Source organism: Python bivittatus, unplaced genomic scaffold (assembly GCF_059951505.1).
Source record: "Python bivittatus isolate LINGU-HERP-01145 unplaced genomic scaffold, Pbiv_v1 ctg000350_np1212, whole genome shotgun sequence".
Lineage (NCBI taxonomy): Eukaryota > Metazoa > Chordata > Lepidosauria > Squamata > Pythonidae > Python > Python bivittatus.
In genome coordinates, this window is record NW_028277074.1 from 11,857,468 (window position 1) to 11,881,097 (window position 23,630).

The 23,630-nt window shown below is 37.5% G+C and overlaps 1 protein-coding gene across 1 annotated transcript in view; it reads right to left on the reverse strand.

The window, feature by feature from the left end:
• ROBO2 (roundabout guidance receptor 2) overlaps window positions 1-21,325 on the reverse strand; it is a 599,875-nt gene extending 578,550 nt beyond the window's left edge. Inside the window, exon 1 of the mRNA XM_088144588.1 lies at window positions 21,256-21,325. The gene's annotated coding sequence lies outside the window, so the exon portion shown is untranslated. The remainder of the gene's footprint in view (window positions 1-21,255) is intronic.
• Window positions 21,326-23,630: the final 2,305 nt, after the last annotated feature.

The window sequence follows — 23,630 nt, forward strand, 5'->3', positions numbered from 1 at the left end:
ACCACATGCCTTTAACATGTGGTTGCCCAATGATTGTGCCCAATGTTATTTATATAATTTGTTTATAATTTATATAATAATATAATTTATATAATTTGTTTCCACGCTAAGAAAACATGTGTGAATACTATGAGCCTCAATTTATTAGTTATTTCCCTTTGTAGCTGCATAGGGCCATTCTGTGTAAGATCCTGAAATAAGTAAACCAAGGTAACTTGAAAGATTCCTGTTCCAGTTCTGTGACACTTGTGCTACAACTTCTTTGACTGCAACAGGTTAATGTTTGAGTTATGCTGTTTAATAGCCACAAACAACCCCATGGAATAATTTGTCAGCTGATGATGTTTTAAACACGTGGATGACATTTGGTTCTTTTTGTCCTTTTCATCTAATTCAAATGTGGAAGTGGGTTTCTAATAATGGAATGGTTGGAGATTTATATGCTGAAGGGCAGTTCAATAGTGTTAATACATGCATACTTTACAAAGATCTATTATTTGGCTTACAGTGCAGTGGATGTTGCATTCATTTTTAAAGATAAAGTTAGCAATTTGGAGGTGCATTTAGAGCCATTTTTATCCATATGACATGTGTGACTCAAATGGGACTGTAGCAGAGCTAAAGCATTATCTTGTCAGTGATCCATGTAGTTGTAAATGCCCCAATAGATTACTATGATGTGCTTTGTAAGGTATTTTTAAAAAGCATTCAGGAACTACAATTAGATTGGGATATAGTTACTCTATTATTGTCAAGTCTCTACTGAATTGAGCATTACTGTACTGATAGAGAAAAGAAAGGGCAATGACATCCTGTTTGTTTCCAAGTGTGACTCTGCTTATCTACTACAGGCATTTGATATTTTAGTTCCGATAGCACTTCCTTTACAAGAGAGTCAAAATAGCTCTAATGGGGTGCTTTTAAGCACACATATATTAATACCTTAGTACCTGATATTTTGCTTGATATGATTCATAGATCCTGGTACACAGGATTCCAGTTTGCTTGGATTATTTTCGAAACAGACACAGAAGAGATAGGAGGGAGAAAGCAAAAGGGACTGCCACAAACAAAACATATAGTGGCTTTTGTCTCTGTACTTAACCCACTGACCACATTCAGGGAAAGTGACAGATAATACTATACATTGTACACCTATTTAAATCAAACTCCTTGCAAGAAACACATAAGTGTGATGGAATGGAATTATGAAGGCCAAACTCAGGGAGGAAAACATGCTCTTTCGTCTCTTAAGGGGCGAGGGAGAGATAAGAGGATGAGGTTGGCACCTCCCTGAGGAATTCACACTGTTGTGACTGGCTGACTTTGGGAACTGAGGTTTCAGTCTGGGAAGATTCTTGTTAGAGGTTGTAGCTAATAAACATTGCTGAACTGAATCTACATAGTCTCCAGGAGTTCCTTGGGCTAGGCCTGACAATAAGTGACTCTTTCAATCATCAAATTTAAATCCCAATGCACATGGTAAAAAAAATCATAAAGGGTAACTACCTTTGCCCAGATCACCAAAGTTTATGGCAGCATAGAATACAATGGGTTTTCCCAATTATATATTTTGTTTCTGCACTGTCCTTTTTTGAAAGATATGTAGACAATCAAGTAATTCCAACTTTCTGTTGAATGTGCCAATTGCTTACTTGTTGGTGGGCATGGCCAAAGTTATTAAGCCTTCTGAAGACATCTTTGAAAACCTCAAATTATATATAATTTCAGGTAACCATTCTCGTGACAAGTTCTTTGGCAGTTGCCTCACCCCTATTCACAGTCTTTGCCTAAACTCTTAACACATTGATGTTGCTTCACAGATAAACCTCAGGTTCAACTTTTTTTTTTCCTCTTGATCTCAGATAGAATTTCTTCCTTGCTAAACTGTTAGACTACTAATGATCCTTTGAAGTTTGTCCTGTTGCTTATGAATCTTAATGCAAGCTGAGCTTTTTCTCAATTGTTTATGAATTTTGTGTGCAATTTTGAGTTGATTTTTCCTACTAACAAGTCAAAATATCAAACATCAATGCATTTTTCTGTAAGTAATCTTTCCTTTCATTAACTGTAACCTCAGAGTGGTTAAAGGGCTTATGTATCCCAACAGTGCTATGAGCTATACCACTGGGAATGAGAATTCTCAAAACAGTGACCATGATAGGCATATCCTAAAGAAGGGATAAAACGAAATATAATTCACTGGAAAAGGAAAGGCAACCCACTCCATTATTCCGCCAAGAAAACCAAGTGAACAATATCAACAAGTTAATGAAAAATGTTCTCCCAAAATCACGTTGCTAACATCTGATGGATAATAGAAAAGGTAGGGAAAGTCCAAAGAGACATGTATGTTTCTTTTATTGGTTATATTAAAAGCTTTAACTATATTGAATGTAACAAATTTATTTATTTATTCAATTTGTATGAATAGCCCTTAAAATAGATATACTGGACTACCTCATTTACCTACTGAAGAATTTGTCTGATCACCAGTTAGAGCAGAATATGGAACAAAACTAGGAGGGGAATGCACAAAGGTTGTATATTCTCCCCTTATTTATTTAATTTATATGCAGAATATATCATGAGAAATGCTGTACTTGAAAAAGTAGAAATTGGAATTAAAAATTGTTGGAAGAAACATCAACAGCTTCCAATATGCTGATGTTTGATGGCTGAAAGCAAGAAAGGCAAAAGTGATCTCTTGCTGAAAGAAGCCTGCAAAAGTCAGCCTACTGCTCAGTGTTAAACCAGCAAACAACAAAAGCATTCTAAATTCATATCAACAGGCAATGCAAACCCAGTGCCAATACAAGGAAAAGAAGTTGAACTAGTAACATACTTTATCATCCTAGATTCAAAAATATACTATAATCATCAAATAAAAAGACATCTGCTACTTGGGAGAAAGATAATGATATTGCTAGACAAAATAATAAAGTCAGAAATAGCACATTGGCAACAAAACAGAAGATAAACAAAGGTATGTATTATCAAGACTGCTTTTCCCAGCTGTAGCATATGGTTGTAAATATTTAAACTATCAGAAAAAAAAGAATGCCTTTGAATTGTATTGCTGGAGCAAATTGTTGAGAATATCTTGGACACAAGAATTCAATATTATGTGAAATAAGACCAGGCTGCTCACTGGAAGCACTGATAATGAAGCTAATACTTCAATTATTTTGAAAGATAATGCAAAAGCAATAGTAATTGGAGAAGACCTTCCTTGCTTGGAAAATGGAAAGCAATAAGAAAAGAGACCAACAGAAAAGGGGGGGGGGGAGCTAGATACTATCACTAATGTGCAAGCATGAACTTACAAAAAATTTTAAAAAATAAAAAAGCAGTTACTACAGATAATCCTGGCATAATAATGTCTGTCAGGTCACAAAGAGTCAGAAATAACTGACTGAGTGACAAAGAACAATTAGTCATCCTGACAATTCATCTAAGGGAAACTTGGATTACTCAAAAGTTTATATATAGTTCTTCCATGCTTTGGAATTAGATAAACAGCTATTCTGTTTGGTGCTCTTTTCCCCCCAGTAAACAGTTAACTTTTCTTCTCTCTCTCTCTTTCTTTTCCTTGAAACATACCCCGAAACAATTTAGCACCAAACTAAACATGAACATACTTGTTTTGACTTTCCTAGCCAGATCTCTTAAAATGCTATTTTTTTTGGCGGGGGGGGGGGGGGCCAAAAATTTCTGATATGTTTTCTTTCAGGCTGTTTTAATAAAATGGAACAGTGAAGGGTATACACTAAAAAATTTAATTAGTGAAAGGAAAATGATATATCCAGACACATTTGAAAAATATTAAATATTAATTTAGATAAAATGCCACTTTTAATCATATACAATTAAAACATGATCTTCCCAGCCCTCTGGTAATCACAGAATTCATCTACTATTCTCAAGCTATGAAGACATAATTTTGAAACTAGACACTGCAATTAAGTCTACTATAGAAGACAAATATAATTACAGAATTAAAAACAAAACAGTTTGGATATAGGATTCATGAAATGTAAGTATTATTTGTTATTATTTTGTTTAGTATTAGTGTGACAAGAAATTAATATTAGAATATTGAAGATTTGTACAAAGAGGGACTTCCTTAGTTGATAAATCTAAACTTTGGAACTGACTAAATAAATGTAAATGAATGTATATTATTTTTTACTAATTCATGTTAACCTGAGCCCACCCACTAATACAAACATTAAAACAAAACTACCCTTCAGATTGCTAATTTCAAATCTTGTGGTGCAATTTTTGGCTCAAAATTACATATCAAAATACATATCCAGTATATTAGCAAAAGATACTAATACAGCTACAAAGAAGCACATGTTAGAGGAAGTGTTTATTAAAATCAGTGCAAATGCTTTTGTTTTCTTTTTAAAAATGAGCATCCTGTACAAAAATTCGCAGAAGATATATATTTAATATATTAAAAATGGCATGGAATAGGTATTCATTGGTTCATAGTAAGGCTAAATTGAAATTACTTTTGAACAAGCATGCTTAGGCTTACACTGCAAGTTGATTAATTATTTGTGTGTTTAATTCTGTCTCATCAAAAACAGAGATAATACATAGTTACTATCTTCAGTATCCCTACCTTCAGCAACTGCAAGATAAATGGAGAATAAACTAAACTATTTTTGTGAACTAGAAAGAAAACAGCAGAATATACATGTCTTTTCCTATATCAACATCATTTAATATCAACCATTCTAGTAGTTTGTGGGAAACAAATCCTGGAGCCTGGAAACCAAACTACTCTGTATGATATCATAGGCAATAATCTGTAGTATGATACCAATACCTAAAGCATTATGTTCATGAAACTGGTTGAAAATAGCTGTGTTTAAATAAATTATGTCAAGGGAAGGCAATGTGGTGCTCATGGACTTAAAGATGTTTATGGGCTTTGGAGTCTTTGAACTTTTTATCCACCCTGACTTCATTTCATAAAGTATATCTTAAACATGGGGAAACAGGCTGCAAAACACCAGCTTGAAGAATAACCATTATTTTTTCTGGACCCTACTGCCTCATAGGCAGTTTTAGAAAATAAAAATGGTCAATGGCTATAGTTTAGTACCCTACATTCCTATATACATTAGGGCTACCATATCTGGTAAGTGGCAGCAAAGAATCAACATTTTCACTTTTTTTTTCTTATTAAGCTGCAAATTCAAAACATAGAATTTTCATTAGAGTACCTTACCTGGGCTGCAAAAAACCAGATGACTACTAGATACAGTAAGCAGATAAAGAAAATATAACTCTTTGTCATCTGCAGTCATATGGATTTTTTTACAGCCCTCAAAGGGTAACACTAAGATATATAACAATTTGATTTAACTTCTTTAATTCAGAGAGGTTGGCAGAGAATGATTTTGAGTGCAGAAGTGTCATAAGCAAAAGATTGGAGCATGTACACTAGAAAGGAAATCGTGGGAGAAGATGAAAAGGTTAAGTATTTCTGTGAGATCTTCAACTCTTGTGTTCTGAAATAGGGAATTATGTGTTTTGCTTTCTAAGCATAACTTCTGCTAGTAGGTCCTATCTTGTTGATGTCATTTAATTTCCCATAACCATCTTTTCAGTTTATATTAATTTCCAATTTTTGATTCAGCTCCAATTTGTGAAAAATGCCATTTACCATTAGGAAAAATGTGTATGTAGGTAGGCGAGAGCTTCTTATCTATATAGGGCACCTGCTCCCTTTCCATTCTCTCTCTTGTGTTACTTGTGCTTTATCTTTTGCTGTCTGCTATAATATTATTCCAATTCCCCAAATGAAGCCACTGAGTTCCAGATGCTTGCTTATTTTTTCAAGGGCATTCTTGAGTTGTATGGAGGAAATCAATTTGGAATGATGAAATTGTGGGCAGAAAAAGACCAAGCACATAATGTCTACTTCTTCTATACTCAAAATTCTTTCCTACTCAAGTTTCTAGGAAAAAAAACAAAAACAAAAACAAAAGAAAATTCAGATTTTTATTATAAGGATATATATGTGTAACATATTTCCTGCCCTACATCCTAGGAATCCCATTGTTTGCTTCTTTGAGATTCTATTCAATATAAGTCTATTGAAATGATTAAATTACAATAAACAATTTTCTCAAGTTTGCAGTAACTGATGCCTGGGAAAGTATCCAGGGACCAAAGGATTTCTCTCTTTGAGGTCTCTAACCCTGGAGGGGAAAATCCGCTCCAGCTTCTGGAAACTGGCTTTTTCTAATGTGTTTACTTGACACATGCCCTCCCCCCGCCCCCCAGTGGTTGCAACACAGATAAATTTCTTCCATAAGTGCACACACATGCATGCACACACACAGACACACACACAGAAACATAATTCATCTGGGGATGAAGGGAGAAAAACCATTTAAAGGAATAGTCTCATGTAAAAATCAGAGTTGAAGGACATAAATTTAAAATACAAGTAAAATAGATTGTTCTATTGGGATTGTCATAATAAACAGGTATGTTTACTCCCAACAAACTCATAACATACTGTTTTTAAACTGGATAGTATCTAGGACTTTGTTAAAATTGCCATCTGTTAATAAGAAAAATTCAGGAACTCCATGATCATTCAAAGAGACATCAGATTCAAGAAAAATCTCAGCTGCCTTGTTAATCAGAAATTTGAGATAAATAGCACATGCTAATGATACCACACCATTTTATTTTAAGAGATCAGTATTCATCAACACTATAGGTATGGATTTCCTTCTCCAGCTTGTTTTGGCAAATAGAATATGGAAGGGAAGTCATATTCAAACAAATGAGATGTATATACCTTTTTCTTAATGTTAACTGTGAGTTTGCTAAAATAATGCCTGAAAGGGAAGGTTTAAACTTCTGTTTCTCACATACTGCTTTGTCAATGATGGCAACTGTATTCTTCCCCAGGCCTAGTTTTAAAACAGAATGTGATGACTATCATATTATTAGCCTACTAACTATATGTAGTTAGGTTCTCAATATACAGTTTTTTTTTTCTTTACAATTTCCAGAAAAGGAAAGTTCATTGTTTTTGTTTTCAGCAGTTTATTCAATTTATTAAGGTACCTTACCTAGTCATCTCTTATCAAAATCTCCTGCATTTATGGACATACAGACTTTATGTAGCCTTAGAATTATATATGGCTTTCAAAATACTATTTGACAGTATTTTGAAATAATAGTTCAGATGACTGGTTATTTCCCTATGGTTATGTTGATACACTGCTATATAATACTGTACTAAAACTAAATATCCAAGCTCAGTACACCATCAAAATATTCTGCAACCATTCAAGGAAGCCTTATTATTTATTTTGTAAATAATAAGGATTTCTCCTATACAACTATGTGGAAATGATTGTTTGCTGTTGTGAAAGAACAGTCACAAAAGCCATCAGCCACTGGTGACTGTCAGGCAGAAGGTAGGAAGGCAGAAAGTATTAAACAGGGTCAGTTGAGCCCAAAACTACAGTAAGAGAAGGAGTTTTTATTTGTGAGAGCATAAAAATGTTATGCTGGTGACAGAAGGAAAAAGAAAAAAAGGAGGGGGGAAGAAAGGAAAAGAAAGAAAAGAAGACCAGAAGTCATAAACCCTATAAAATAAGCATCTCAAGGCTCAGAAGATGTTACAGGGAGAAAAAGGGAGAAATCTTGAGACAAGGAAGGGAAATTGCTATTAGATGTATATGGGCAATTTGGGAGTGAAGAAACTATTTCCACATAAAACTGACCTCAGAGAAAACTGAAGGCCTTGTCTTTCCCCTTTGTTATGAAGAGCCAAGAGTGGTGTCAGCTGTCATAACAAGAAAGGAGGGCCAAGAAAAGAATAAGAAGGTTGGCAAAGTGATACTCAGCTTCACCCAGAAGAGAATTTTCAGAGGCCTTTGGGAGAAAGGGGAAGGCGGAGAGAAAGGAACAGCATCACATCAGCTGGAGAAGATGAGCAGCTGCTGTCCTATTGAGAGCAACCAGCCTGAGCCCCAGACACTTAAGGACAAAAGCTGAGAAGCAAAACAACGCTGGAGAAGGGGGCAGAAGGAAAGAAGAAACAATAAAGCAATAAAAGTCTAATTGTTCAGTTATAAATTAATAAAAGGAGTAAAGAACTATTACCTGGAAATCAAACAGATTCCAGAAGTCTAGCTGTAGTACATTAAGTTAGAATAAGATGGAAAAGAAAGAAAGAAAGAAAGAAAGAAAGAAAGAAAGAAAGAAAGAAAGAAAGAAAGAAAGAAAGAAAGAAAGAAAGAAAGAAAGAAAGAAAGAAAGAAAGAGTGATAATGTTCAGAAATGACACAAATAAGACATCACAGTCTTTAGTATGTGAACATCTAGTAGATTTTGTACAGTATAATATTGTGTATATAATATATAACACTTTAAAAAATAATAATAAAAGCCTTATCTCAGCTCTGGTTACCACCACCCCTTATAAAATAACCTATGACAGATGTTTTCAATTCTTTCCAGTTCAGGTGGCACATCTAAATGATTTTGCCAAACTTTATCCTTTCAGTATTTCCTGTGCTAAACACCAATGGGGAATTAGGCCATGACCATTGCATAGAATCATATAATCTTCACTCAGGTTAAATATTTCCTTCCACAAAATACTCTGTTCTGGGTTCTGCTGACACAAACACTACAGAAGCAAGCAAGCAAGTGAGCAAGAAAGAAATGTGTTTCTCTCTCTCTCTCTCTTATCTCTATCTCTATAAAAATTACCAATTCAAAATGCTGTTAAATTTAAATTATTAATTATTAATTTTTCTAGGTGATATTATTTTATTAAAAGTAGAGAGAAAGAATGCTAACAGAACAAGATTCATTCTTTTTTTTAAAAAATGAAATAATAGATTTTGGACCTTATGAAAACTTCATTAGACTTGTGTGTCAAGAGAATTGTATGAGGAAAAAAATCAATAATTAATCAACTGCCCAAGTCCCACACAGAAAAAGGGGCATGTTTACTTTAAAAAGAAAATTTGTGTTAGAAGAGAGGGGAGGCTGAAAGGGAAAAGAATTATTTATATAAAATTGCTTTATAAATATGAATGGAAACAATCTCTTCCTCCTTGCCACTCTTGTATGTATGTGTATGTGTATGCAAGTGAGTGTGTGTATGTATATATGTACATACATATACATACATATACACACACACATGTACATATACATAAAGCATTACAGTACCTAAAAAATAAGCATATACAGATGGAAATTAGTATGGGGAACCAATATAAAGTATGAGAAATATGGGAAAAATTCAATTGATTTTTTAACTGAAGCAAATAAATTATTTTTGTTAGGTTTAAGACAAAGTGAGACTTCAGATGGATTCACACTTTTAGAAATGTGTTGTGTTCCATATGTTCTTCCTGCTGATGTCACTTAACAAGCTGGTTTTGCTATTTTGTATCAAAAATAAATATCTTCCTCAAATTCCTGAGCTTAAAATCTTCCAGTAGGAGTGGCTTTCCAAAAATCTGGAAGTTTTTACAAAATGACAGGATGAATGGACTGAATCCAGGAAAGGGGAAAATCAGAATCTGGAAATAGCAGAACTTCTGTGGTGCGGAATGAAGTGCAGACCAAGGCACAGAGAGACCCATGATTGAAAACATCAGGTGGTAAATGACAAACTGGCCACAATCCTAGGGGCCTCCATAACCATAAGCCTTTTAAAAGCAACTGCTCATTTTATTGCCAATACTTTTCTGTTACTTAGTTGCGTGTTACTTGCAAGAAGTAATTTAAGCAGATCATGATGATCTACTAAAGCCCTAACTTTATTTTCCATAACTGGGGAAATTAAAGCAACAACTACAATAGGAAAAACAAAAGAAATTAGGGAGGTTTTGCCCTTCCAGCAATTCATGCTTGTACTGAATATTGAGGATCAAATCAAGCTATAACTTTAAAAACATAATTAGATAGCAGTGATTTATCTAGGAGAAATTTGAGCACAAATCTGCCATTGAAGTTAATGAGATAGTTCTGCATTCATTGTGTCACACTTCTCAAGTATAATTTATATGGAATCAGAAGCTTTTATCTTCTTCAGAGTGAAACATTATGTCATTATAGTAGTGCTCTCAGCATCTTACAAACATGAGTATTAATAAGGAAATTTATTTGTTGCAGGGATTTTGTCATCTGATAGTCAAATAAAGATGCTTGCTTGTAAAAACAATCCTTTATGGCTAAAATCAAAATTAGAATAAATCTTTCCTACTGAAGGATCACTTTATAAATTCCTTCTTCCACATACTGGAAGTTTTCATGCTGAATATAACCATATACTAGGGCTGCTGGATTTGGCCTTCAAAAAAATCCAGATAGCTGCAATATATTGGCAGAAAGCTATAGAAAATCTTAATTCTTTCTGGTATCAAGTAGTCATACAGTTTTTTGCAGCCCAAATCTGATTGTCCTTGATGAGATTTTAAATTCCCCATCCTCCACCCAAACAGCAGCTCTTCATCTGGTTAACGTGTTGTTAGATCCAATGAAAGAAGTTGTGAATCAGTTAATGGTTAACTAAGTGAAGTATGTTGTACAACCCAGCCCCTGCCATTGTTACAGGTATGACTGCTCTGTTGCAAGGGGTGGGCAGTGGATGGGACCTGGGTGGTCTCCTCCTCCTAGGGCTTGGACCCCCCAAGGCTGCAAAGTGTCTGGCAGGGTGATTAGGGGTGGCTGGGGTGGCTGACTCTGGCTGCTGCTTTTGAATGCTAGGTTGGTGTGTAACAAAGCTGCCCTCATCCAAGATCTTATCATGATCTGGCATGTCTTACTACTCTGGGGTTGGGGGGATATTTCTCCTCTCAGAAATGTGCCCACCCAGGTTTCAGGTAGGGGAGGACAAGTGTCATCTGAGTGATTATAGGCTTTCATGGATTGTTCTCTGCAAATAACTGGATGTGAGGCATTCTGCTTGATGTTGGGATTAAGGGAACAGTTGGGATTGTTGCTAGTGTACCATCATCCCTGAGCTGCTGGATTCCATTGTTGGGTTGGCAATAGAGTTCCCGAGGCTGTTGGTACTTGGGGATTTCAATCTGCTACCTGGTGACATTAAATCTTGGGCAGCTCAGGAGTTCATGGCCTCCATGGCAACCATGGACCTGTCCCAAGTCAGCAACAGCCTGATGCATACTGGTGGCCACACATTGGATCTTGTTTTTGTCTCAGGATGTGATCTGGCAGTGGAGGACATTGATATCAATGCCATAGACATATCACTCTCTCATTACCTTTTGGGACATGGTGACACCCTTCCCTACATGGAGACTGAGCCTGTTCAATTAGCCCACTTCAGGTGATTGATGGACCCAATAGAGCTCCACAGAGAGCTTTAGTTTTTGTCTGAGGGTGGGTGGTTCAGCTGAGGCCTTAGTTGCTGCCTTGAATGGGTGGGTGGGTGGGGCCTTGGACTGTATTGTCCCTATGCAGCATCTCCCTGTGTGTCGATCCCAGGAGAAAGAAACATTCAAAGTGAGTCTGACCAGACATGGGTAAGAGCTGACATTAAGGATTACCACGTAGTGATAAAGGCAGTCCGCATTTCTCTACCATTAGATACCTGACAACCATCCAGTGGCCCTATTTAGGGTGACATAAACTTCTGCTGGGCTGCTGTGAGGATTATTTAGGCTATCTGGTGGATAAAATTGCTCAGATATGCTCTGACTTCGACTGGGCAGGTCAGGCTGAGGTGCTTGGAGCATGGTCTCATGGTGTGATTCTTGATAACTATAATTTAGTCTCCACCCTTCCATTTCTGAGAAAGGTTGTTGAGAGGGTGGTTGGTCTGCAGTTGATGAGAACTGTGAGGAAGAGAAGAATGAAGCTAAACTAAGAGGTGTTGGTACACGCCCTCCTCAAGAAACTCTCCCTGGATCCTACTGTACTGGACAATTTCCATCCAGTCTCCCACCTCCCCTTTTTGGGGAAGGTGCTTGAGAAAGTGGTGGCATCACAGCTCCAAAGGGTTCTGGAGGAAACAGATTATCTGGACCCCTTCCAGTCAGGTTTCAGGCCCAGTTATGGAATGGAAATGGCATTGGTTGCCCTTATGGATGATCCCTGGTGAGAGTGGGATGGTGGAAGTGCGACCATACTTGCTGTCCTTGATATCTCAGCGGCTTTTGATACCGTTGACCACTGTATCCTGTTGGGACGACTCAGGGAGTTGGGGGTGGGTGGCAAGGTCCTGTGCTGGTTCACCTCCTTTCTTCAGGGCCAATCCTAATTGGTGGTGATAGGGAGTGAGAGGTCCCATCCTCGGCCCTGTCTTTGTGGGGTGCCGCAGGGTTCGGCTCTCTCTCCGCTCCTTTTCAACATCTACATGAGACCGCTGGGTGAGATCATTCGCTATCATGGGATGAGGTATCATCAGTATGCTGATGATACTCAACTATATATCTCCATCCCAGGTGAGGTAAGGGATGCCATGACCACCCCTGGAGGCTGCGAGGGTCTGGATGGGGAACAACAGGCTTCAGCTGAACCCTGGTAAGATGGAGTGGCTGTGGGTTAATGGCTCCTCTGTAACTGGGACTTTGTAATTTTTGGTGCTGGATGGGGTAGCACTGCCCCAGCAGACCCAGTGCGTAATTTGGGGGCCCTCCTGGACTCATGCCTCCTGCTTGAAGAGCAGGTGGCAGTCATGGCCAGGAGGGCCTTTGCACAACTTCAGGTTATGCACCAGTTATACCCTTTCCTGGATTGGGATGCCCTTCGAACAGTCACTCATGCCCGTATTTCCCAGATAGACTACTGCAATGCGTTCTACATGGGGCTACCCTTGAAGAGTATCCAGAAGCTACAGCTGGTCCAGAATGCAGCCACACAGGCTATTTTTGGAGCCCCAAGGACCCATGTAACACTGTTGCTCCGTGAGCTGCACTGGGTACCAGTTTGCTTCCGGGTCCAATTCAAGATGTTGGTTATCACCTTTAAAGCCCTACATGGCGTGGGACCAGGTTATCTGAGGGACTGCCTCTTCCCCATGATTTCAACCCATCCCACCTGATCACACAGAGAGGGCATGCTCTGGACCCCTTCAGCAAAAGAGCTCTGACTAGCAGGATCCAGAAGGTGGAACTTCTCTGCTGTAGCCCCTGTTCTTTAGAATACCTTGCCCCCAGAGGTGAGATCGCCCCCCTCACTCCTGGCCTTCTGGAGGGATTGGAAGACCTGGCTCTGCCTTCTGGCCTGGGGTAGGGAGGGAAGACATCAGGAGTGGGGTTGGCTAGCCTCTTAGAGCCCTGGCATTTGCTCCTCCGAAACATTGCCCTCCTGGACTCTTTCTTTTTTAGTAATTGTTTTATATAGGTTTTATGTAATTGAATTCTTATTTATTATTTTAATGAGTTGTAAGCCACCCAGAGTCCTCCATTAGGGGGAGATGGGCAGGCTAAGTTTAATAATAAATAATAAATAAAAATAAGATTGTTCTCTGTGCTTGGGAAAAGCAGCATTGAAAACTCTAAAGTAGCTGCAGCCAGGTAGAAACGCTTCCCAACCTCACTTCTCCATGGCTAGGCTTGGTTCGGCTCATCCTTTCTTCCCCAAAGGGACATAAAAGTTTATAGTCTCAGAAATGTGAGAGAAGATGGGGCATTGTGATGAATTGTGGGGAGCCAGGGTGGAGATGATGCATCCATCCTTGTGCTCCTTGACCTCTCAGCAGCTTTCAGTACTATCAACCACTTATCCTTCTGGGGTGGCTCTGTGGGCTAGGAAGATTAGACACCATTTTACAGTAGTTCACTTCCTTTCTCTGGGGCTGGTTTCAGTCAGTGTTTGTTTACCCCACCCTCCTTTGTGGGGGTGCCTCAGTGTTATACTCTCTCCTCCCTCCTATTTAACATCTACATGAAATGCTGTGTGAAATTATCTGCCAGCCTGGGGTTCAGTATCATCAGCATGATGATATCCAATTATATTTTTTAACCCCATGCTAATTAAGCATGGAACCAACAAGGCTAACGAGGTTCTGTCCCAATGCTGAAAGCTGTGTGGGTCTGGATAGGAACCGTCTCTGATTCAATCCTACCAAGACAATGTGGCTGTGGGTGTTTGGGGATTTTTGATCTTTATCCTTCAATGGCATAGCACTTCCCTATTCAGGAATGGTGCACAATCTAGGGTCTTCATGGACTCATAAATGCTGCCTGATGAGCGGGTGGTAGCTATGGCCAGGAGGGCCTTTGCACAGCTCTATATAGTGTATCCATTGTGCCCTTTCTTAGATCAGGAGGCCATTCAGGCAATCACAAACATCCTGATCACCTTGCAGCTTGACTACATGGAACTGCCCTTGTTTACCACCAGAAGCTTCAACTTCCAGAATGCACCAGCACAGACAGTGATGGGCATGCTTTGATATGACTATGCAACACCTATGCTTTGTGAGCTGCACTAGTTGTTTAAACTAATTTGTTTCCAGGTATGATTCAAGGTGCTGGTTGTTACCTATAAAGCGCTACATGGCCTGGTCGCTTGAGGGAATACCTATTCCTATCACGTCAACCTGGCTGATTCAATCTGGCAGGCTTGGCACAGTCCGGGTTCCTTCGATTAAACAATGCCATCTATCAGGACCCTGGGAGCATGCCTCTTCTGTCACAGCACCTGCCCTCTAGAACAAGGTTCTCCCCTGATATTTGGCTGGTTTCTTGTAAGGCCTTGAAGACCTAGATCTTTACCCAGGCTTTTGGCTAGGGTTGTTGAAGCCTCTTTGGGGTGGTGGGTGTATTTTGCTGCTGCCCATTTTTTGTGGGAGTTTTGCCATCTTTCAATCCCCCTTTTATTTGTTTGTTTGTTTGTTTGTTTTACTGTGGCATTGTTTTATTGTTTTATTGATTTTTTGGGGGGGAGTTATTTGTGAACCAGTCACAGTCATTGGGAGTCAGGTGTAATTATACAAATTTAAATAAATAAATAAACATATAAATAAAATATTGTGTTTTAGAAGTCAGTCATTTTAAAGATAAATGGGTGTCCACATATATATCATAGGAGCAACGTATACGTATATACCATATTCTAATTTTTACACCAACGAAATGAATAACTATGTCTTCAAACTAATTCTGTAAAGTTTTTAAAATCAGTCACTGAAAATAACTTTAAGAAGGACTCAAGGTATTATCTTAAAATTATTATGATTTTAAGAAGAACCATTCAATTACTTTGACTAGTATGAATATTTATTTATTCATTCATTCATTTATTTAGTCAAAGATAGATAAAAGAGAATTATTCTCATTTTATACTTGAGAAATCCATTTTATTGCTGAGTTTGACTATTATTATGTATAAGTTCCTCTTTGGTTCACCCAGTCTTCTGCTGTCATATTCAATGAATGGGTTGGAACTTTCTTATGTCCTTCTGCCCAAGTGCAAGTGATTTGCTTCACACTTTCAGTTCTTGTTACAGTAGGAACACACACACACAGAGACACACACATGAGAAAGAGAATATTGTTGCCAAATTAGCCTTGAGCAGTGCTGAGTGGTGCTCTACCTTGACCCTTCATTTCTTTCTATGACATTAGTCAGTGTGGAGATTACAAAAAAGACAGATAATGCAAGAGGCCTTCAAGCTGTGATATACAGTATATGTCTAATAGGAGACAGGAGCAGTAAGAACACAGTAATAGTTTTTGACTTGTGCTTTTCATTTCTAAATGAAATTTCAGAGCTTTGGTTATTTATTACATTTCCTTTCAATGATTCATATTTTTCCTCTGTAGGCTAAAATGTATGTGAAGGATTTGTAACTATGGTTTTATTTCTTTTTCTTTTCAGTGCTTCCTTTTCTCACACTTCAGTTTCTACTGAGTATTTTTCCTTTCTTTCTTTTTCCATCCTGCTGACAGATCCAAGTAGCCCCTGGTTCAAAACTCACAATAATTGTCTGTATTTTGCTGAAAAGTAGTAAATAACTATTTTGATATTTTTTTAAGTTATAATAATACAATTCAATTATTCTCAACTTCCATGAAGAAAGCCATTTGCCTCCTTGTTTATACTGAGAATGGTACATGAATGATTAGTATACTGCAGGAATGAAGTGAAATTGTGGATACAGAACCAAGCATCCATGAAGCACAGAATTCAAAAGTTCACAAGAACGTTATTAAAAAGCTGGCATTTGGAGTTAGGAGTCCAGCTTGAGAGGTACATGAAGATTAATGCATTGTCAGCTAGCCTTGAAGTTCTAGATTTCTTGTAATTGTGTAGATCATTTTAATTGTGTAATAAACATGGTGCATTACAGCACGTTTACTTAAGCTACTACAATATGTCTGTCTTTAAATATGTCTGTATTTAAAAAATAATTCCTTATGAGTTCAATGGGATACATTATTAGATAAGTGGATGTACAATTGCAAGCTTAAAACTGTGGATGCAAGAGACAAGGAAGAAATTAAATAGCCATGCATATTTGCTGAGGTATGCAAGTTGGACATAATTATTAAAAAATACACATATTTGTGGAAGTAAATACATGAAAAAGCTGCTTATTATTGATTGCGGCAAGGGGACGTGGTGGCGCAGCGGCTTAATGACGCTGAAAGTTGCTGGCCAGAAATGGTCGACGCTTCAGCGGTTCGAGTCCAGCCTTCGCGTTAGCAGGGTGAGCTCCTGTTTCCTCCCCAGTTCCTGTCAACCCAACAGTTCGAAAACTCACGTGAGTAGATAAATGGGGACTCTCACTCCAGTGGGAGGAAAAATGCTGGCGGCGCCTTGCAAAAAGGAGTTGGGAGCAGTTGCCGGTAAGCGCGAAAAACCGCGCGAAAAACCACGCGCGCCCAAAAAGGGCGCGAAGCAACGGAAACCCCACCTCCTGCGCACACCAGCTGGGCTCTGCTCTAGGAAGGAGGCTCTGGCAAACCACTTCCGAAACACTTGCCTTGAAAACTGCAAGGACTCGTCCAAGCAGTCACTGCAGAGTCGGTAACGACTGAGCGCAGATTAAAAAAAAAAATTGATTGCGGCAGGTTGTTGGGAAAACTGAAATTTTGCAGATTAGCTCATGGTATAATTTAAAGATATACTTTTTCCTTGTTGGCCATTAGTTTCATTATCTATTTTTTGTTTAATTATAATATATTTTTATTTTAACTGTTTTTACAAATAAACATCTGTGGTGATATAAAAGCACACTGGAAGCTATGTGTGGCTATTGTGACTCTTGAACTATGTAATCTTGACCCATGTAGTAACATGCCTAGTGGAGAAGCTTAGCTGGCAGTTTTATGTAGGTGTAAAATTTTGCAAGCAAGATTTGTTTTGACCTAAAGGATTTAATAGCTCTTGGGAACTATTACAGTGCATCACATGAATGAGTGCTGAGGGACTCTTAAATCCATGGATAATTTGGCTGCTGCACATGCATAGTAATTTGACATCTTTTAAATCCTTGTTAATTTTATACTAGCCTACAGTTTTGCTTACATTTCTTCATCATACTACTTGGTCGTGACTTTCTGTCTTAGGCATAAAAGCATGCAATGTTCTGGATCTTTCTAAAAAATTAAAAGACAAATGAAATTGGAATGCCAGCATCTGACCCAATTTTAAGACAATTTAAATTTATATACATGATCTATAATTTAGATTTATAACACAATACTTACCCTGGGCAGGACATAGATTAAATAGTGATACAATAGCTAAAAACAAAACAAAAATAATTGAACAGTAAACACAATGGGGGTGAACACAATGGGGAGTTATACATACTCTAACTGAAACAGACACTGCATACCAAAAGGGCATACTCTAACCTATTACAGCACTTGGAGGAAAATAAATAAATAAATAAAATAAAGGTTTTCAGATATTGTTTAAGGGCTTGTAGGGTTAGGGTAGTCTCAACCTCCAGAAGATGCAATTCCAAAGGTTAGACACCATGACTGAGAAGGCACAGTACTTAAGATCTATCAGATGACATTCTTAATGGATGGGATACAAAACATGCTGCCTTTTTTGGAAAGATGGGAGAAAGGCAGATCCTCAGATAGCCAGGCCCTTAGGTACTTAGGGCTTCATAGGTGAAAATCAGCACCCAGAAGTTCATTGGCTGGCTATCTGCTGATGTAATAAAAGCAGAAAAATAAGGATGTTTTGCCACTCTTATTGCCTTTATGTAATCTCTAATATGGAATCATGTGCTTGGTCAGATTCACTCTTCATATTTCTTCAATGGTGCTGTAGGTGTTTCTGTCTTTTCATCTCCCAAAGCTCTTCAGAAGACCAAAAGTCCCATAGATCAACAAACAGGGAAAAGCTGCATAGGAGCAATTTGATTCAAGGCCTTCATCACTCACCTATTCCAGGCAGAAATTAAGGCCTTGTATGAACTGTCTACCAGATCCTCAGAATTAATTTATCTCAGGCAATTAATGTATCCCAATAAGTTTGAAAGGGATTCCCAGAATTCTGGGAGTTGAAGTTCATACATCTTAAAGTTGTCAAGACTGAGAAACACTGGCTTAGACCATGAGGAAATTTGGAAATGGATGCTCTCACTATGCTGATGGCAGCAAAATTTACATATCCACAACATATTCCATTAATGAAAAGGTCCTCTGAATGCCTGTCAGTACAGGTAGTCCTCAGTTAACTATGGCTATTGACACCAGAATTGCTGTTGCTAAGCAACGCGGTCATAAAGCGCAACATCATGTGACTGCACTGCTTAGCAAAGACAGTTGCAAAAGTCCCAGTTGCCATCATTAAGCAAGGATTATGTGGGTCATTAAGTGAGGACACGTGACCACAACTTCTGACTTCCTGCCGGCTTTCCCACAGATTTTTGTGGGAAGCCGGTAGTGTCCTGTTTCAGGCTTCAAACTCACACACACAGTTGCTAGGTGAAAATAGTAATTTAATCAAGGCTGAGCAGATAACATTTAAACCAGGCTGCAGCCAGCTATCTTCAATTAACATAGTTACTCCTTTGTTTGGCAAGGAGTCTCATTAAGTGCCTTTGTTCTGCTCTCCACTGTATTTGCTGAGTCTGAGGGCTTGGGGGCTGTGCCTCATCATCTGACTGCTCCAGCTGTTCTGATGGTGCCTGTGTTTGATCAGCCTCAAGTGATTCTTGGCTTGGTGTCTCCTGAGGCTGACACTCCACAGGTTCAACTGGAGTAGTTTCTTGAGAGCCAGAGTCCAAGTCTTAGGCCATGACAGACAGGGAATGTTGAAAACTGCAATCATGTGACGGGCTCACTGCAATGGCTGGAACTCCATAGACCAGTCATAATTACACCTCATTTAGCACTGTTGTATGTTTGAACGGTTGCTGAACAAATAGTTGTTAACCAAGGACCACTTGTAGTTCATAATAGAGCATATAATAAGGAATATGTTGAGGGTGAATCCAAGCTGAATGGAGACACTCAATCAGGAAGGGATTCCAACCCCAGGAAAATAGTAGATCTTCCTGTTCCATAAATACCTTTATAAAAATGAGGCACACAATTTCAGGGCCTTTCTGAATCATGATCTTTCTTTGGTTTTTCAGTTTGAGGCAACGATTAGAAGCACATTGTTCAACCTTTGGCTAATATCCCAGTGGGACTTTTATTTTAAAATTATCTTAAAAGAGTGGTAAATATATCAGAAACCTCCACTCTTGAATACTGAAATATATTCCATGTGGGTTTCTTTGTCTCATCCCAAACTCCATTTCAATTAGTATAGAATTCAGAACAAACATTGAACATTCAGTATACATATAGTATATACACCACACATATGTGAACATGTTATGTCACTATTTTAATAAGAAAATAGAGTAATAGTCTAATAAGAACGTCCACTGATAACTTTATTGGTGATAACTAATAACTAATTATCTAATGGTCTGTCATTGAAACAAAATATATGCAATATTCCACTGAGGTAAAAATAAAAAAGGAAAGCATTCATTTCCATCCTTGTTATTGACATTACATTGATTAATCCAAGGATAAATGTGGTTGGTGCTGGAAAATATTGCCATGAGAACTGGTATGAAAATGAATTCTCTTATGAGGCAGAACTAGAAATGTAACTCTAGAAGTAAAATTTTTAGCAGATAAAGGTATTTAAACTTTCTTAGTATTATTTTTTTTAAAAAATTGCTTTCAACTAGAAATTTAACCTAACAAGATTCAAGCTTGTTTCAGCTGAAACTTGAATTATGATACCTGAAAAGTAGGAATTAGTTATTCAGTTATATCTTCAGCAAAGACTTGGCAGTTATAATTTCTTTCCCACAAAGTAAGTAGAATGCATCGTTTAGTAAATGAAAGTAACAAATAATCATTTAATAAATGTTAATAATATAAAATTATTTACTGTAGAGTCAGTATAACAGTAATGCCATTACCATTTCTATTGGCCTAAAAAAGCTGGAGACTGCAACATTCTTTTTTGCAAAATTGATTTTTTTTCCCAGTTAATTAATGTAATCAGGTCAAAATGTAAACCGGTCTGAGCTCAAAGAGTCACACTCTTTTGTTCAATTTTAAAACATAATTACAGTCCTCCCTACATTGTAACAACCCTTCTACACACTGGGATTGTTTATCCTATGTGTATCCTAAACTACATAAAATTATTTATTCCCCATTCATAATATTTTTCCCCAAAGTATTTATGCAACTGCAAGCAGATTTCTGATGAAATTTCAAAAAAATGATACAATGTATTTTGAGTCACATTACCACAAGACTGGGGAAGAAATTAATTTCAGCTACATCTTCTGTCCTCTTCAGAACAACTATCTTGACTGCATTTATCAATCACATAGATATGGTTATATCCTCTACATTGTTTGCTCAGCTTCAAATTAGCTCTATATTTGTATATGTCATGATGGGGTATTATGCCAAAGAACTATACAAAATAAACTGTCTTATTTTGATAAGACATGCATCCACATGTATATAAAGAAAGACTGTCTTGGGCCATTTTCACAAAAAAAATCCCATTTCAACTTCAGACAATACTCTTAGATCAATTTTTGAATACATTACCATTATTTCCTATTTTAAAACCTCCATGTGAATGTTATTAATACATCTGTTTCTAATTAGTTCAAGTTAAACAATTGCCTTAAATAGTCTTCTCTAGCATTATTGTACTTATGCTGTATAAATGTGATTATGCTTACATTCTTTCCAAAAAAAGAAAAAAGGAACTACTTACAAAGCTAAAGTGTATAAATTAGGGCTTCACAACATGTACTTGCAAGGGTGTACATAGCTTCTGCATCCCCTTTGTGCAGTTCTTTGACCCTCCTCTGACCAGAATTGTTGCAAAATGATGGCATTATTTTTTTAGTCATGAAACACTTGAAGCTGTAGCATGAATCTTCAAATAGGCCTACAAAAACTCCCCAGATTCCCTTACAAGTCCAGCCTTGCCCACATATGCCACATTTAAATCCTGTAGCCTGTTCCTTTCAACAGTCCCATTGATGACTTGGATAAGGAAGTGGAAGCAATGCTCACCAAAGCTGCAGTTGACACAAAATTGGGTAGTTGCCCAGCCTGGTATGCATTATAAAATTCCCTTTCCTTTCATGATCTACAAAAAGAACAATGGGAAGAAGGAATAGAGCTATAAAACATACTGTTCTCTGATGTCAATCTAGTTCATGTCAACTTAGTATCAACTATTCATTGCTTTGTTTGAACACTTTTTTTAAATGCTACTCTTTTGTATAGACCTGAATTGAGCGTATATATTCAGTTCATGAATATATAGAATAGATGCAGGGTAGTCTACCATATAAGGACTGAGACTTTCTGTTTATTCTACGAGTGCTGAAACATATTCTTAACCTTTCATAAGGAACATGGATATACAGCTTTTATCAGTACAACTGTCATCTGGTCACAAATTTTGATACTTTAACATGACAGATAGCATGTCAACCCTGTATCATCATTTAATCTTTGTCATTTCCACCAAACAAGCTTGCACAATGTTGGCCTTCCATGGCCAAGACATTTTGGGATTTTGAGAAATGAGTGATGATATCACTGGAAAAATTGCCTTGCCCTGCATATAGCAGCCACTGAAATGAAATTGGGCAGGGAATGCTTAAAATGATGTCACATCAGATGATTTCTTTTATTATGTGATTTTGGGAGAGGGGGGGAGGTAATGCTGCAAGGCTTCATGCTGGCTACCTGAGTCCTGTTACAAAATCTACAAAATTATTCTTCTTTCCAAATCAGGTTTTCACGTACTTTTCCCTAGATAAATCTTTTTAAAGGTTTGTGGGATAGGAAAACTAGTTTATAAACAGTAAATAAATTTCCTCACCAGCCCAGCTTAGGTCTTTCAGGTCTAATTAAAGCATCTGCAGCACAAATGCAAAAGGAAGCTGAATGAACCGTCCATTTTCAAAGGCAGTCTGACAGCATGCCTTTGTCTATACTACATCCTGCAAGCGAAGAAGTCTCCTTATCTTGGGCTGATTGGATTCTACACAGTGCACATTGCTACCACCCATTAACATTTCAGGGCCCTGAAGCTTAATTGGGAGTTGCCTATGTAGCTTCACCCTAGTAAAAGGCATTTCAGTCATTAAAGAGTACTTCTGATTTGTTTAATGTCTGAAAGGCAGTCAGTCATTAAGACTTATCTCTGTCTGTATTTTGTGTTTGGAGTAGAGCCTAGTATTTAGTCTGAAGATGTATGTAGTTATTAGATACTTTGACCTTCTTTGTCTGCAAAATCATTACTTACTAATTAAAAGAAAAAGTCAAGAATGTAGTTTATTCCTACAAAGCATGCTGTCTAAACCATAGGACATTCTTATCCAGTGACTTCTACTGGGTAATGTCTGGCTAAAGTAGGCCATTTCTTCATTTTCATGCAACAAAATATAGTAAGATTGGATAACCTAAAGAATGTGGTAATGAAATCTCTTTGTCTCTGCACTAATCAGAAATATGGGAAACATTCATTTCAACTAGATGAAAAGGCTATGAACCTCAAATTTAGAATAGCATACAAACATTGTACTTAGTTTTTAAAAAAGTACAAGTGATGAGTTCTACCTTTCTTTAAGCTTTAGAAAGTCAAACACACCAAGATCAGCACCACCTCTTCACAGAGCAGCTGATGTGCGTTTTCTGGGACATTCTAGACTGACCACATGATCACATAGTATTGTGTAGAAAACTCCCAATTTTGAAGTGTCAGGGAAGGAATTACATTTCTGGAAAAGAAAATATATCCCAAGCCAAATCTCACAGAAATTCATCAGGGAAACTTTAATATTCATAATTGTAAAACGACTTAAAAAAAATTCTTTAGGAAATATGCATAATCTCCAAAAGGTGTTTGAGATATTTATATATTGGCTCTAGTTTGTACATGCTGGAAAACAGGGTTTTTGGGGGGGAAGGGGCGGTATCCAATATCTTAGTGCTTCAGGTATATACTTTTGTATCAGCTATGTTTTGTTGCATGCTCTCTGCAGTATAATTATATGTGACTGGTATGTTCTTTGACACAGGTCAGGAGTTGAGAGAATAGATGTGGATGTTGTTCTTAACTGGCCTCAG